Raw genomic sequence first — 15660 nt, forward strand, 5'->3', positions numbered from 1 at the left:
TTGGAAGTTGGGCTGAGTGAAGGGCTTTTCAGCTTAGAGCCAATAAGATCTGTGGCTCTGACCTGGGCATCCTTCGACTCCAGGGCAGGTCCATTACCAGTGATCCAACTCTTGGCAGAGCTGCCAGGGCTCTTCACAAGCTGACTTCTGCTGAAGCCCAGGCTTACCACATTGAAAGCCACTGCAGTGGACTGGCCTGTTGGGTCTCCTTGAGGGCAGATCACTGTACAGATCAGCCATTAATAGGCCTGCCACCCATTGCTTCTGATGCCGAGCTTTCTTTTCCTCCTGGTTTGTGTTAAAGCAGACCAGAGGATGCAAGTCAAGGGAGTGCCCGTTTCCCATCTCTAATCTTCGGTGGCCTGAACTACAAGTCTATAGTCACAGGCATGTTCTGTAGTAGTTTTTCTAAGGTAGACAATGCCCATGAGGAAAATTATATTCTCACTTTAAAACTTTCTTTCCCTTTGGTCTGAAAGGGAGGTTTTTTCTACTTACTGTATACTTCGCTGATGGCGAAGTGAATCTAGCTATGAGATTATTATTTGAGTTCTTATTTTGGCTATGCTATTGCAGAAAAATGTTAGCCATCTCTTTTATAAGGTCTAAAGATTAAATTGTGCATCCTACAGATTCCTTCATAATAGAATTAGTTTCCTACCTTGAAGAGAATAGAGAAATGAAAGAACAAGTTGGGCTTAGAATAGAGAAATGAGGGAGCAAGTCCTAGATCGCTTGCTGACAATAGCAATATCACATGAATACTTAGCAAACCGTTTCAACCATTAGATAACAACTTAAGAAAACATTTACCAGAAGGTCCAATGCCTTCTATAAATTTTAAGAATCATGTATTTGAAAACACCTCTTAAATATCTAACATGGTGTAGTTTGTTTAGCCAGTAAACTTAAGCACAACCATCTAAAATGTTTTTAGTTTCTTTCTACCAACAAGTCTAAAACATATGATACACAGATTCAGGTCCCACAAATTAAAATGTATCTTTGATTGATTTTAGCAGCTTAAATTTATGGACAATCTTATCTATAAGCCATTTAAAATAAAACTCTTAATAAAATTTCCCCATGTGGACATACAATATGTACACACATATAATATAGTATAATAGACCAATACATCAATTTTAATAATAGCTTTTAAAATCTTTAACTCTTTTTGTAGATTGCCAATTGATTTGAATTGCTTTTTCTTTTTAGTAACCCCAGTTAACCATACTTTCTCTCAGTTGGTACTGTTAATACATTATTGGCTTCATCTGTTTACAGAGCCATCCCAAAGTACTGAATACAATAGAAGTGGCTGGAAAAAGTCCATAGGAACCTATAGGAGGACAGCTAAACACAGAACCAACAACGCTTTAGTTTTATGAGCAGCAGATATTCAAATTTTTGAAAAAAGCACATATTTAAATAACCCACTGCTCTTAATAAAAATTCAGCTGTTTTTGAACAATTAGAATTTAACAGACATCAAGAGAACATAATAGATTACTTTAACACATTGCTTTAACAGAGCATCAGAGTTTAATTCTATGTCAAAGAGAAATTGAGCTTCCTGTGATCTTTTGCTGTGAGGTTTCCTTCCTTTACCTTCTTTCATATTGGTGACCATGTTTCTGTGTTTGTGTGTAACACATCTTTAAGCATCTTTTGCAGGGCAGGATGAGTGGCAACAAATTCTTTCAGTTTCTGTTTGCTGTGAAAAGTCTTAATTTCACCTTCATTCACAAATGAGAGCTTTGCAGGATATAGTATTCTGGGCTGGCAGTTTTTCTCTCTTAGTACCTGGGCTATGTCTCGCCATTCCCTTCTAGCTTGTAGGGTTTCTGATGAGAAGTCTGCTGTGAGTCTAATTGGAGATCCTCTAAGAGTGATCCGACGTTTCTCTCTTGCACCTTTTAGGATCTTTTCTTTATGTTTCACTGTGGTGAGTTTGATTACAACATGTCGTGGTGAGGATCTCTTTTGGTCATGTTTATTAGGGGTTCTATAAGCTTCCTGTACTAAGATGCCTCTGTCCTTCTCCAAACCTGGGAAATTTTCTGCTAGTATCTCACTGAAAAGGCCTTCTAATCCTTTCTCCCTCTCCATGCCTTCAGGAACTCCTAGAACCCGAATGTTGGGTTTTTTAATAGTATCCTGTAAATTCCTGACAATATTTTTTAGATTTCTAATTTCTTCTTCTTTTCTTTGGTTTGCCTGTTTCCTTTCCTGTTCTCTGTCTTCTAAGTCTGATATTCTCTCTTCTGCTTCGCCCATTCTGTTTTTAAGGCTCTCTAATGTGTTTGTCATTTGATCTATTGAACTCTTCATTTCATTATGATTTCTAGTCACTATCAGAGTTTCTTGTTCCACTAGTTGTTTCATTTCATTTTGATTCCTCCTTAATATTTCACTTTCACGAGAGAGATTTTCTATCTTGTCCATGAAGGATTTCTGTAGTTCAAGAATTTGTTTTTGAGAACTTCTTAATGTTCTTATCAATTTTTTGAGATCTGCTTCTTGCATTTCTTCGATCTTATCATCTTCATAATCTTGAATTGGGGTGTCTTTTTCATTTGGGGGTGTCATAGTTTCTTCCTTGTTCTTGTTAGCTTGGTTTTTGCGTTTGTTGTTTGGCATGTTGGAGATATTTGGTTTCTTCACTGTGGTGTTTTTTCTTGTTACACTATGGCTCTATATTAAGTGGACTGTCTGCTTTCAGTGGAGCCTTAGAGGCTTGAGATGAGTGTGGACTGAGAGCTGTGTTTGGTTCCTCAGGGCTGAGGGTGTGTCAAGGATGACACTCCCAGGTTAGGTGTGGTAAATCTCTCTTTCTTTTTTTGATTTAAAAGGGAAGTAATTCCGCACAGCTGAACGTAATTGGAGGTAGTTAGCAGGCAAATGATATACCCACAGGAGCCAGAGATCGGAAGCTCTTTCCCAAGGACCACACAGGGAATCTCTGCTGCCCTCAGTGTGGGCTCCAATTCTCCTGCAGTCTCCCACTGGGTTGCCAAGTTAGATGCTAATCTCCTGTTATTTCACCCCTCCCCACAGAGTCAGGTTTTTCTGCTAGGCTCAGGGCTGGTGCAGACCTGAGGTCGCCCTGCTTATGACGTATGTCCAAAATGGCGCCTGCTCTGTCTTGCTCGCCTGTGAGAGGTGAGCGGAGAGAGAGAAACTTGTGTCCGTATCAGTCACTTTTTTTATTTTTTTTTCTCTCTCTTCTAGTTAGCCTGGTGAACTTTTCCCCACGGAGTTTCAAGCCTCGTTCCCTCTAGCCTCCTCTTTCCGCTTGCCTGCTGGTATCTCGGGCTATGGAGGTTCGGCTCACCTCGCGTTCCAGCGCTGGCGCGTTGAGTCTGCTGCTGGTGTCCCGAACTTGGGCTCCCACGCTCTCCACGCAGGTCCACTGTGAATCACTAGTTCCGGAAGAGTTTCCTCTGCTGTTTCATCCCCTACTCTTCCTTGACACTGCAGTATCTCCACTTATATTAAACTTTCTCTCCCCCCGGACTAAGTGTGCTTCCTGCCTATTCCGCCATCTTGCTGCCTCTCTCCGTAATCACTTTTTTAAAGATTTATTTATTTATTTGAAAGGCAGAGTTAAAGAGAGACAGAGGCAGAGGCAGAGAAAGAGAAAGATCTTCCAACCATTGGTTCACTCCCCAAATGGCTGCAATGGCCAGAGCTGCAATAAGACAGGATCTTCCTCCAGGTCTCCCATGTGCGTGCAGGGGCCCAAGCACTTGGGCTTTCCTATACTGCTTTCCCAGACCATAGTAGAGAGCTGGATCAGAAGTAGAGGAGCCTGGTCCTGAACCAGCTCCCATATGGGATGATAGCACTGCAGATGATAGCTTTACCTGCTATATCACAGTGCCAGCTTCCTGCCCATAATCTTGACATTTTTTATAGTACAATGCCTTTCACATGATAGACATTTAAGTATTTATTGAATAAGTGGATAAAGAATATTAAAGCGTTCCTAAGAATTGAGGCCTTTGTTAATATAATTGTCACATATCCATTTTGTTTTTCAGATATGTCTATTTAGGCGAATTCCAGACTTGGATATTGCTGTAAGTAGTTTGGATGGATATTCTTCCTACTAAAGTTTTTAGATGAAATAATAAAATATAATGCATTTTGAATTCCTATTTTGTTATAAACTGTGGTTTATTAAGTTATTCCTCAGGTGTTTAGTGCATGCATGGTTGAGCATGTCCTTATATAGCAGTGCCCACTGCTGAAAATGTTTCCCAAACTTCATTCTTTAGAATTTTTCTGACCTTGCCAAGCAAGGCAAGCAAAGAGAAATATACTAGTCTTTTCACTTCAAAAGCAAATTTTGTGAATGAGTATTACTGACATGGATTTATGCTTAATTCTAAATATACACATGAGTGCCTGTTCAAGCTCTGGTTGATCAGCTTCCCAACCAGTTTCTTGCTAGTGTGCTAGAAAAGGCAATAGAAGGTAGCTCAAAAGCTTGTGTTCCTGCCATCCATGTGGTAGACCAGGATGGAGGTGCTGCCCCCTGGCTTCAGAATGGCCCAACACTGGCTGTTACCATGGAATATCTCCTTCCCGCTCTCTTTCTGTTTGTGCCTCTTTCCTTGTTGCTTTGCCTTTCAAATAAATAAATAAATTTTAAAAATGCATACACACATTTATACTTCAGAGGGAATGTAAATATATTAAAATTATAACTAATCATTTAAATGCTGAGATATTTATTAATCGTTAATATTTCCTTTTATTTATTGCTAGTTTTTAGTGAACTCAGTTTATAAGCATATAAGTTTCTATTGAAACAGAAACTTGAACCAGATTTTGATTTTTTTTTTTTGGAGAGACAGAGTAATAGACAAAAAAAGAGGGCTCCTATCATGATTCACTCCTCAAAAATCAATGGTGTCTACCAATGCAGGTTTCCAATGCTGGTGGCAAGAACCAAAGTACATGAACTCAAGGGTGGGCATGACAGGAAGCTGGCATATAGCACAAAGCTGGGACATGAACTGAGGCACTCTAATACAGATTGTAGGCATCCCAAAACCTCTGTACATCAAAAATAATTTTAAAAGTAAATCAAAGAGCAAGTGTTTGCCTAGCAGTTATAAAGCCAGTTAAAATGCCCCTGTACCATATCAGACTACTTGGTTTACCTGGATTCAATACCTGCTCTGGCTCCTGACTTCCACATTCTGCATATGTGGATCCTGGGAGGCAGCAAATAATGGCTCAAAGTGATTAAATTTCTGGTGCCCACACAGGAAACCTGGATTGAATTCCAGTAGCTCCACTGGTTGTTATGGGCATTTGAGAAATAACCTAAAGGATGAAGGCTTGCTGTCTATATATCTATGTCTCTCTGCCCCCACCCAAAAAAAAAAATGAAGAAAAAATCATTGATCTTAAAAAGTTTCAAGCCAAAAGAAAGTCAAGCTGTATTGAATACTGAAAGGGAAAACCATATACCAAAAATAATGGACTCTGAGATAAAGAATTGCCCACTAAATTTCTCATATCCATGGTCTCTGTGTAAGGGAGGCAACATTGCTGTATACTAATCACATTGTGTAATACTAAGTGTTTCATCATGGGGGTGGTCACTATCCTTGGTTAGTATGCTTAGCATATTTTAGTATGGTCCCATTTCTTACATGATTCCATGCTTTCTACAGAGTACTTATAAATCATGGTTTTACCCTACAATGTAATGCAATATTGTCTTTCTCCCATTTACTCTTGTTTCAATTTCACCTTGATGAATTCCTGGCCATCATTATCATTCTTCTGCTTATTCTCAGGAGCTTTCTTCTGGATCTCCCACTTGGGTACAGGGGCCCAAGGACTTGGGGCATCTTCTACTGCTTTCCTAGGCCTTAACAAAGAGCTGGATAGGAAGTGGAGGAGCCGAGTCTCAAAACGGTGCCTAAACACTGCAGGCGGCGGCTTTACCAGCTATGCTACAGTGCTGGCTCCTCTCACATTTTTTTTTTTTTTTAATGTCACCAGTCGTCTCTTCTGCATTGAATCTCTGCTATCTAATATAAGGTGTGAAATTGGGTATAGACTGTTGATTATGGATCTATGGAGGATACAAGGAGTTCAGCCAATCATGTGAGATTTCTCTATTAGGAAACAGAGTTTAGGCACAGGTAAGTATTGTGGTATTTGATCAAGACAAACAAATATGCAAAAGGTGATGAAAGCAATATTTGGATACATAGAGAACAACTTTTCTTTTTTACTAATTACCTATGTGTGCATTGGATATATGGAAAGATAGAGGAATCAGTAACAACATTGTCCAAAGTATGTCTATAAAGTATTTCTCTAATTCTAGAGATAGATGCTATTATGAAGAGAAGATGATTGTGAAGCATCCAACTAACTAGAATCGTAAGGCACTGAGTATTTAGAGAGTTTCAGCTTATATGGAAAGAGATTCAATGGAAGAAAGATCACAGAATGAAAGGTGAATTATCACATCCTGTAAATGATTTTCAATTTAAAATATGTTTAGCCTGAACTACTGTAGAATAAAACTGATTAACTTTAAGTCTTGGAAGTGATAAAAATTTAGAAAAGAGTAATTTAAAGATGAAGTTTATTATTTGATTCGTAAGCCACTTTAGTTAGTATTTGTTCCCCAGCTACTTGGTGTTCAGTGAACAGTTTTGCAGACCTATAAAAATTCAGAACATAATACTATACCCAATATGCATGATATCATGAACAGAAACAATATGTGATAATACAAATGAGCCAGTTATGTAAAGAAATAAAAACCCACTTAGAAGAAGTGTATTAATTAAATAGCATTTAATTATTATAATCAGATTCTATTTTATTTCATATAATAAATCACTATCAATTTGGTTGTTTTGGTTAAAAAACACAACAGTCAAATAAGGGTACAGTAAAATTAAAATAATGATCTACTTTGCAATGTCCGTATACTCACCACTTTAAGATCATTATTTCCCAGTGCTTCAGATTTTATTTATTTAAATTTAATATTGTATACATGCATAAAGATGTGTAACAAAGTAAAATGTTTAAGTACATTGCAGTTTATATAATATTTATTTGTATTTGTTATTTTGAGAGGGGTGGTATTATTTTGCAAAGCTTTTCTTCCTTATAAGCTTTATTTTGAAAAAGTGCTTTTATGATTGAGATAGCTTTTTTAAAAAAATGACCTTAAAAATTCTTTGCAAATAAATCTGTAAAGCTATTGAGAATATGTTAGACATATCTAAATATCAATAAGCTTAAAGTTCAGAGAACTTTGCTCTCTGGGAACATTCACGCTTTGTAGAAACGTATGCCAACAAATTCAGTAGTTTGAATTTTTTCACCTAACTCTCATTTTTCTGATATTCATAAGATGGATTGTTAAGTGTTGCAAATATCAGTCCCTAAGTGTGTGCTATAAATGGTTGAAAGTCAGAACAAGAGTGAGCACAACTCTAGAAACGGACTTAGAAAAGGAAGAATAAAAGCTAGAATGCAGATATAATCTGAGAAAGCAATCTCCAATATAAATGTTTTTCCTTGGACAATTTAGAGTATATTCTTCTAAGTAACACTAGGACCAATTTCTGATTAAAAGCTTTTCTGTCCTCTAGCCACTGGTTGAATTCAAATTAAAAAAGAAACAATTTTATTTTGTATAATACCTTAAATTTATATTTTCTTTCCATTTATTTTTACATTTATGCTCTCTTTCTATATCCCTTGGTATATCTTTTGCCTTCTCATTGCTGTGGACAATATTCATCCAAACGGATTTGTAGAGAGGACAGTTTACTAAAGGCAGTTAACACTGGCCATATTTTAGGTGTTGTACTTGAACTGAAAATCAACTCAATAAATTGGTAGATGGGGGATTTTTAAAGTAGAAGTTTTATATTCCTTGATAAATCACTCCATCTTCCCTCCCTCCCTCCCTCCCTCCCTCCCTCCTTCCTTCCTTCCTTGCTTCTAAGGTCAATTATATTCCCCTTTGCCATGTAACCTAATGGAATCACAGCTCTGGGACATCTCAGGGAGAGGGCATTCTACCCACCACAATGGACAATGTATCTATTCATTTTCATATACTTCCACAAATCCTTTTATGATAATAGAGTTTAAATACAACATATTGTGGACGGCGCTGCGGCTCACTAGGCTAATCCTCCGCCTAGCGGCGCCGGCATACCGGGTTCTAGTCCTGGTCGGGGCACCGATCCTATCCCGGTTGCCCCTCTTCCAGGCCAGCTCTCTGATGTGGCCAGGGAGTGCAGTGGAGGATGGCCCAAGTCCTTGGGCCCTGCACCCCATGGGAGACCAGGAGAAGCACCTGGCTCCTGCCATCGGATCAGCACGGTGCGCCGGCCGCAGCGCGCCAGCCGCGGCGGCCACTGGAGGGTGAACCAACGGCAAAAGGAAGACCTTTCTCTCTGTCTCTCTCTCTCACTGTCCACTCTGCCTGTCTAAAATAAAAAAAAAAAAATACAACATATTGTAAAAACAACAAATTTAAACCTTAATTACTTGTTTTAATAATTTAATGACTGTAGCAGGTATTTGGTGCAGAGGTTAAGTTGCTGCTGGGGATGCCCAAGTCTAATATCAGAATCCTTGGATTTGTGTCCTGGCTTCACTTCTGATCCAGCTTCTTGCTAATGCACACCTTGGGAGGCAGCTGGTGATGACTCTAGGACTTGAGACTCTGTTTCCCACGTGGAGACTCATTGAGTAATAGGCTTTTCTCTGGCTTGCTCTCCACTGCTTTGGGAATTTGAGGACTGAATCAGCAGATGGAAGCTGCCTTTCTTTCTCTGTTTTCTACCTTTCAGATAAATAAAATAAATTTTAAAATAATTTATTTAACATGTATCAAAATACATATACCTTTGGGCATATACATTAAAATGAATTATTTGTGAGATGTATCCACTGATGTGCATGTGTCTAGAAGAGGTCAATCACAGCTAAAATAGCAGAATACTGTGTTTGAGAGAAGCCACCTACTGAATCAGTAGATAGACTCTCTTTGTTTTTTTTTTTTTTTAATTTTATTTATTTGAAAAGCAGAGTTACAGAGAGGAAGAGACAGAGAGAAAGGTCTTCCAGCCGCTGGTTCACTCCCCAGATGGCCACAATGGCTAGATCTCCGCCCATCCGAAGCCAGGAGCCAGGAGTCTCTTCCAGGTCTCCCAAGGCCATCTTCTACTGCTTTCTCAGGCCATAGCAGGGAGTCAGATCGGAAGAGGAGCAGCCAGGTCTAGAACGGGCGCCCATATGGGATGACAGCGCTTCAGGCCTGGGCTTTAACGTGCTGCACCACAGCGCCGGCCCCAAGATACACTCTCTATTCAGTCAACTGGCTCTGAACTTTGCCAGTACATTAAAAAGTAGATATTTACATGATATAACTTGAGCCATGGTAGGTCCTTAAATATATTTACTGTATGATTTCTATAAAATTTTTCTGGCTTCATGCCATAATAGTGGTTATCACGTTACTGTTCTCCTCATGTTTCTATTAAAATTTTTGAGGGAAAGGTATTGTGTTTTATTCCCTTTTGTGTTCTTCACACTCAGAACAAGGTTATGTGTTTTGTATATCTTCAATACATTTAGATATGGCAGATTAACATCTAAATGATGGGTTGATTTATCACCTCTTTTTTAGTGTATTCTACTACAGAGTGATTTGTTGTCACATTTACCAAGAATAGATCAAAATATTTTAAATTAAAGATTTAGAGATATGAAACATTTAAATTATACTTTTTCAAATAGTAGGTACAAAAGTTTTGAATCCTGGATGTCTTAGCTTTTAACTATGCCTCTTACAGTCACATTGGCTTCAGAAATGCACTGAAAATTTGGGAGATAAGTGAATTCTGGTTAATCTTATCTATAAGCCAATTCTTTCTAGGAACATAAATTTAGATTATCTTGATGAATTTATTGTATTTAAATATGTCTCCTTAAAAGCATAAATTGGTTTAAAATATGGTTCAATATGAATTCTATTTTTCCAAAATATGCCTATCTGTTAATATGAAATATAAAAAGATCTAAAACTCATTTCATGGAAATAAAGTTAGATATAAAGAGAAGTAGAGAAAATTCTGAATGTATGAAAACTTAATTCACTTCATAGGTCCTATTGTTGGATCAAACCCAATTATTAGGAAGTTCCTAATTGTTTTTCTGTAAAATAGCCAATAACTGCTTTCTTTTACATTTGCTATAATCAGATAATGAACTAAATTTGCTAGCAAGCAAAAAGTCATATTTGGTGTCCCATCCGATGAATCAAAATCTAAATTTAGCTTTGAGTATGCTTGTTATGACAGAGTGATAAGTATAAAATATTTACATTTGTTGTCATTTTTTGTAATATGCAGAATTCATGTTTGTTTTGCTGATATTGAAAGTGAAATTTTTTCTCATAAAATTCACCTTGAAATATAATTCAAATCCTAAAATGGATTAAAGATAGTAGAAATAAATCACTAAAAACCCTATCATTCAAATCCTTTCAGATATTTTCTGTACGTATCAATTATTAAATGCTCATATCCACATGATGTTTGGTAGTCTATCATCTTATCTAAAAATGTGAACATACTTTGCCATGGCAGTTACTGAAGGTAGACCTATACTAGCATTGCTGTCAAGTGTTTTATCCTGTGGCCATGGTATCTCTGCTTTTAATAGCCCCAACCAATGGACATTTATTTGGATTGTATTCAAATGTTTTAATATAAAAGGCCCTGTGAGATGCACACATCTGCCATACTTGTCTAATTTGCAGCTAATATTAATGCTCAGAAACAGAATTATTTGGCCAAAAATTATGCTCTTGTAAGCTTTGGTTATGCTTCTGGCTTATAATGGCTTGTCTATTTTAACATTCTTCGCCAAAAATCTCTGCTTTGTCATGCTAAACTTTTCTATTATTTTCTAAATTATAAATTTCAGGTTTTTTTTTAACTTTCAAGAATTAAAGGAGATAATATAAAGATCTTTAAACATTTACTGTGTCTTAATCATATATTTTTTTAACTTTTATTTAGTGAATATAAATTTCCAAAGTACAGCTTATGGATTACAATGGCTTCCCCCTGATAACTACACTCCCACCTGCAACCCTCCCCTTTCCTGCTCCCTCTCCCCTTCCATTTGCATCAAGATTCATTTTCAATTCTCTTTATATACAGAAGATCACTTTAGTATATATTAAGTGAAGATTTCAACAGTTTGCCCTCACATAGCAACACAAAGTGAAAAAATACTGTTGGAGTACTAGTTATAGCATTAAATAACAGTGTACAGCACATTAAGACAGAGATCCTACATGATATTTTTAAAAAATTGATTAATTTTCTATGCAATTTCCAATTTAACACCAGGTTTTTTTTTTTTTTTCATTTTCAATTATCTTTATATACAGAAGATCAATTCAGTGCCAAGACACTCTGGCAAAAAAAAAAAAAAAAAAAGAAGAAGACCTAAATGAAAGATCTCTGCGAGTGACATCCCAGTGGAAAGAACGGGGCCATCAAAGAAGGAGGTATCTCTCTCTGAAGGGAGGAGAGAACTTCCACTTTGACTATGACCCTATCGGAATAAATCAAAGTCGGCGAACCTTAAAGGCTTCCATAGCCTTGGCAACTCATGACTAGAGCCTAGGGAGATTACTGACGCCATAAACAAGAATGTCAGATTATTAAATCAACAACAGGAGTCACTGTGTACTTATGTCTCATGTGGGATCTGTCCTTAATGTGTTTTCCAATGTGAAGTGATGCTATAACTAGTACTGAAACAGTATTTTTACACCTTGTGTTTCTGTGTGGGTGCAAACTGATGAAATCTTTACTTAGTATATACAGTTTTGAAATGCATTATTTACATCCTCCTAGTTTATTTAATCTTATATTTAGTCCCCTCCACTTTCTTCTTTCACTTCTCAGGATTAATATATTGCTGCACCATAATACTTTTGAATTTAGACTCTGGAGCCAGATCCGCTAGATTTCAGTGCTAATTTTTCCTCTTGCAAACTCTGTGAATATGATATTAACACCTTCTTTGCCCCTATTTTATCATCTGTAGAGTGAGATTAATAATAACACTTAACTTGATGGTTTTTGCTAAGAGTTAACAAGACTTTTATGTTCTAGAACAATATTTGATACAGTAAATACAATCAATATGAGATGCATATCAGCTCCTATTATGGACTAGATTTTAATAAAGTGAATATTTAAGGTCTGCGTTAGTTCCAATAGTGCTGTAACTCATTATACTGTAGCTTTTAGAGTTTTCTTTTTAATTTTTTAACTTTTATTTAATAAATACAAATTTCCAAAGTACAACTTTTGGATTATAGTAGCTCCCCCCCCCCCCATAACCTCCCTCCCACCTGCAATGCTCCCATCTCCCGCTCCCTTTCCCATCCCATTCACATCAAGATTCATTTTCGATTATCTTTATATGCAGAAGATCAATTTAGGATATACTAAGTAAAGATTTCAACAGTTTGCACTCACACAGAAACACAAAGTGTAAAGTACTGTTTGAGTACTAGTTATACCATTAATAAACATAGTACAACACATTAAGGACAGAGATCCTACATGGGGAGTAAGTGCACAGTGACTCCCGTTGACACTCTTGTTTATGGCATCAGTAATCACCGGAAGCTCTTGTCATGAGTTGACAAGGCTATAGAAGTCTTTTGAGTTTGCCAAGTCTGATGTTATTAGACAAGATCATAGTCAAAGTGGAAGTTCTCTCCTCCCTTCAGAGAAAGGCACCTCCTTCTTTGATTGCCTGTTCTTTCCACTGGGATCTCACTCACAGAGATTTTTCATTTAGGTCTCTTTGTTGTTGTTGTTTTGGCCATACTGTCTTGGTTTTCCATGCCTGAAGTACTCTCATGGGCTTTTTAGCTGGATCCAAATGCCTTAAGGGTTGATTCTGAGTCCAGAGTGCTGTTTAGGACATCTGCAATTCTATGAGTCTGCTGTGTATACTGCTTCCCATTTTGGATCATTCTCTCCTTCTTAATTCTATCAGTTAGTGTTAGCAGATTTTAGTCTTGTTTATGTGGTATATCACATTGGTTGATTTGTGAACATTGAACCATCCCTGCATACCAGGGATAAATCCCACTTGGTCTGGGTGGATGATCTTTCTGATGTGTTGTTCCATCTATTGGCCAGAATTTTGTTGAGGATTTTTGCATCTATGTTCATCAGGGATATTGGTCTGTAATTCTTTCAAAGTTGCATCTTTTTTGGGCTTAGGAATTAAGGTGATGCTAGCTTCATAGGAAGGATTGGGAGGGTTCCCTCTTTTTCGATTGTTCTGAATAGTTTGAGAAGAATTGGAGTTAGTCCTTCTTTAAATGTCTGGTAGAATTCAGCAGTGAATCCATCCAGTCCTGGGCTTTTCTTTGTTGAGAGGGCCTTTATTACTTATTCAATTTCTGTCTCAATTATGAGTCTGTTTAGTTTTTCTATATCTTCCTGGTTCAATTTAGGTAGGCTGCATGTGTCCAGGAATCTATCCATTTCTGATAGATTTCCCTGTTTGCTGGCATACAAATCCTTGTAGTAATTTCTGATGACTCTTTTTATTTCTGTGGTTTCTGTTGTTACATTTCCTTTTTCATTTCTGATTTTATTGATTTGGGTCTTTTTCTCTTCTTTTTTTAGTTAGTTGGGCCAATGGTGTATCAATTTTCTTTATTTTTCAAAAAACCATCCTTTCGTTTGGCTGATCTTTTGTAATTTTTTTGGATGCAATTCTGTTGATTTCTTCTCTGATTTTAATTATTTCTCTTCTCCTACTAGATTTGTGTCCAGTTTGCTGAAGTTTTTCTAGATCCTTGAGATGTACTGATAGCTCAATTTTTTGATGCCTTTCCAATTTCTTGATGTAGGCACCTATTACTATAAACTTTGCTCTTAACACTGCTTTTGCTGTATACCATATGTTTTGGTATGTTGTGCTGTTATCCTCATTTACTTCCAGAAAGTTTTTGATTTCTCTTTTGATTTCTTCTATGACCCATTGTTCATTCAGGAGCATGTTGTTCAATCTCCATGTGTTTGCATATGCTCTAGGGATTCCTGAGTTGCTAATTTCCAGCTTCATTCCAATATGGTCTCAGAAGATGCATCATATGATTCTAATTCTTTTGAATTTGCTGAGACTTGCTTTATGGACTAGTATGTGGTCAATTCTAGAGTAGGTTTCATTTACTGCTGAGAAGAATATATATTCTTTAAATGTAGGATGAAAAGTTCTGTTAGATCCATTTGGCCTATAGTGTCGATTAAATCTGCTGTTTCCTTGTTGATTTTCTGTCCAGTTGATCTGTCTAGTTCTGAAAGTGGAATATTGAAGTCCCCAATACTATTTTATTGGAGTGTAAGTCTCCCTTTAAGTCCCTAACATATCTTTTAAATAAACCGGTACCCTTCAATTAGGTGCATATACATTTATAATAGCTACATCTTCCTGTTCAATTGATCCCTTAATTATTCTATAGTGCCCCTCTTTGTCTCTCTTAGCAGTTTTTGTGTTAAAGTTTATTTTGTCTGATTTTTAGATGGCTACAACAGCTCTTTTTTGGTTTTTGTTGGCATGGAATATCTTTTTCCAAACTTTCACTTTCAGTCTACATGCATCTTTGTTGGAAAAATGTGTTTCTTATAAGTAGCAAATAGATGGGTTTTGTTTTTTAATGCATTCAGCCAGTCTGTGTCTGTTAACTGGAGAGCTGAGGCCATTAACTTTCAATGTGACTATTGATAAGTAGTGACTTTACCCTGCCATTTTTTTTTTTTTGACAGGCAAAGTGGACAGTGAGAGAGATAGAGAGAAAGGTCTTCCTTTGCCGTTTGTTCACCCTCCAATGGCTGCCACGGCTGGTGTGCTGCGGCCCGCGCATCGTGCTCATCTGAAGCCAGGAGCCAGGTGCTTCTCCTGGTCTCCCATGGGGTGCAGGGCCCAAGCACTTGGGCCATCCTCCACTTCCTTCCTGGGCCACAGTGGAGAGCTGGCCTGGAAGAGGAGCAACTGGGACAGAATCCGGCACACCGACCCAGACTAGAACCCGATGTGCCAGTGCTGCTGGCAGAAGATTAGCCTAGTGAGCCGTGGCGCCGGCCCCAAAGATATTTCTAATATATGCTTCGAACTTCCTGTGATCTTTTCTGGGAAGTTTTCTTCTTTTACCTTCTTTCATATTGATGGACGTGTTTCTGAGTGTAACACATCTTTAAACATCTTTTGCAGGGCTGGATGAGTGGTGACAAATTCTTTCATTTCTTTTTGCCATGAAAGGTCTTTATTTCACCTTCATTCACAAAAAAGAACTTTGCAGGATATAATATTCTGGGCTGGCAGCTTTTTTTCTCTTAGTACCTGGGCTATATTTCACCATTCCCTCCTAGCCTGTAGGGATTCGATGAGAAGTCTGCTGTGAGTCTAATTGGAGATCCACTGAGAGTAATCTGATGTTTCTCTCTTGCACATTTCAGAATTTTTTTCTTTATGTTTTGTTGTGGTGAGTTTGATTACAGTGTGTCACGGTGACGATCTCTTTTGGTCATGTTTATTGGG

At 37.4% G+C, this 15660-nt stretch overlaps 1 long non-coding RNA gene across 1 annotated transcript in view; it reads left to right on the plus strand.

Moving 5' to 3' along the window:
* The window catches only part of LOC133760804 (uncharacterized), a 238358-nt gene that overhangs the window by 92978 nt on the left and 129720 nt on the right, over window positions 1-15660 (plus strand). The window contains exon 2 of the long non-coding RNA XR_009866004.1: window positions 4047-4085. This is a non-coding gene — a long non-coding RNA (uncharacterized LOC133760804). The remainder of the gene's footprint in view (window positions 1-4046; window positions 4086-15660) is intronic.

The sequence above is a fragment of the Lepus europaeus genome, chromosome 5, assembly GCF_033115175.1.
Source record: "Lepus europaeus isolate LE1 chromosome 5, mLepTim1.pri, whole genome shotgun sequence".
Taxonomy (NCBI): Eukaryota; Metazoa; Chordata; class Mammalia; order Lagomorpha; family Leporidae; genus Lepus; species Lepus europaeus.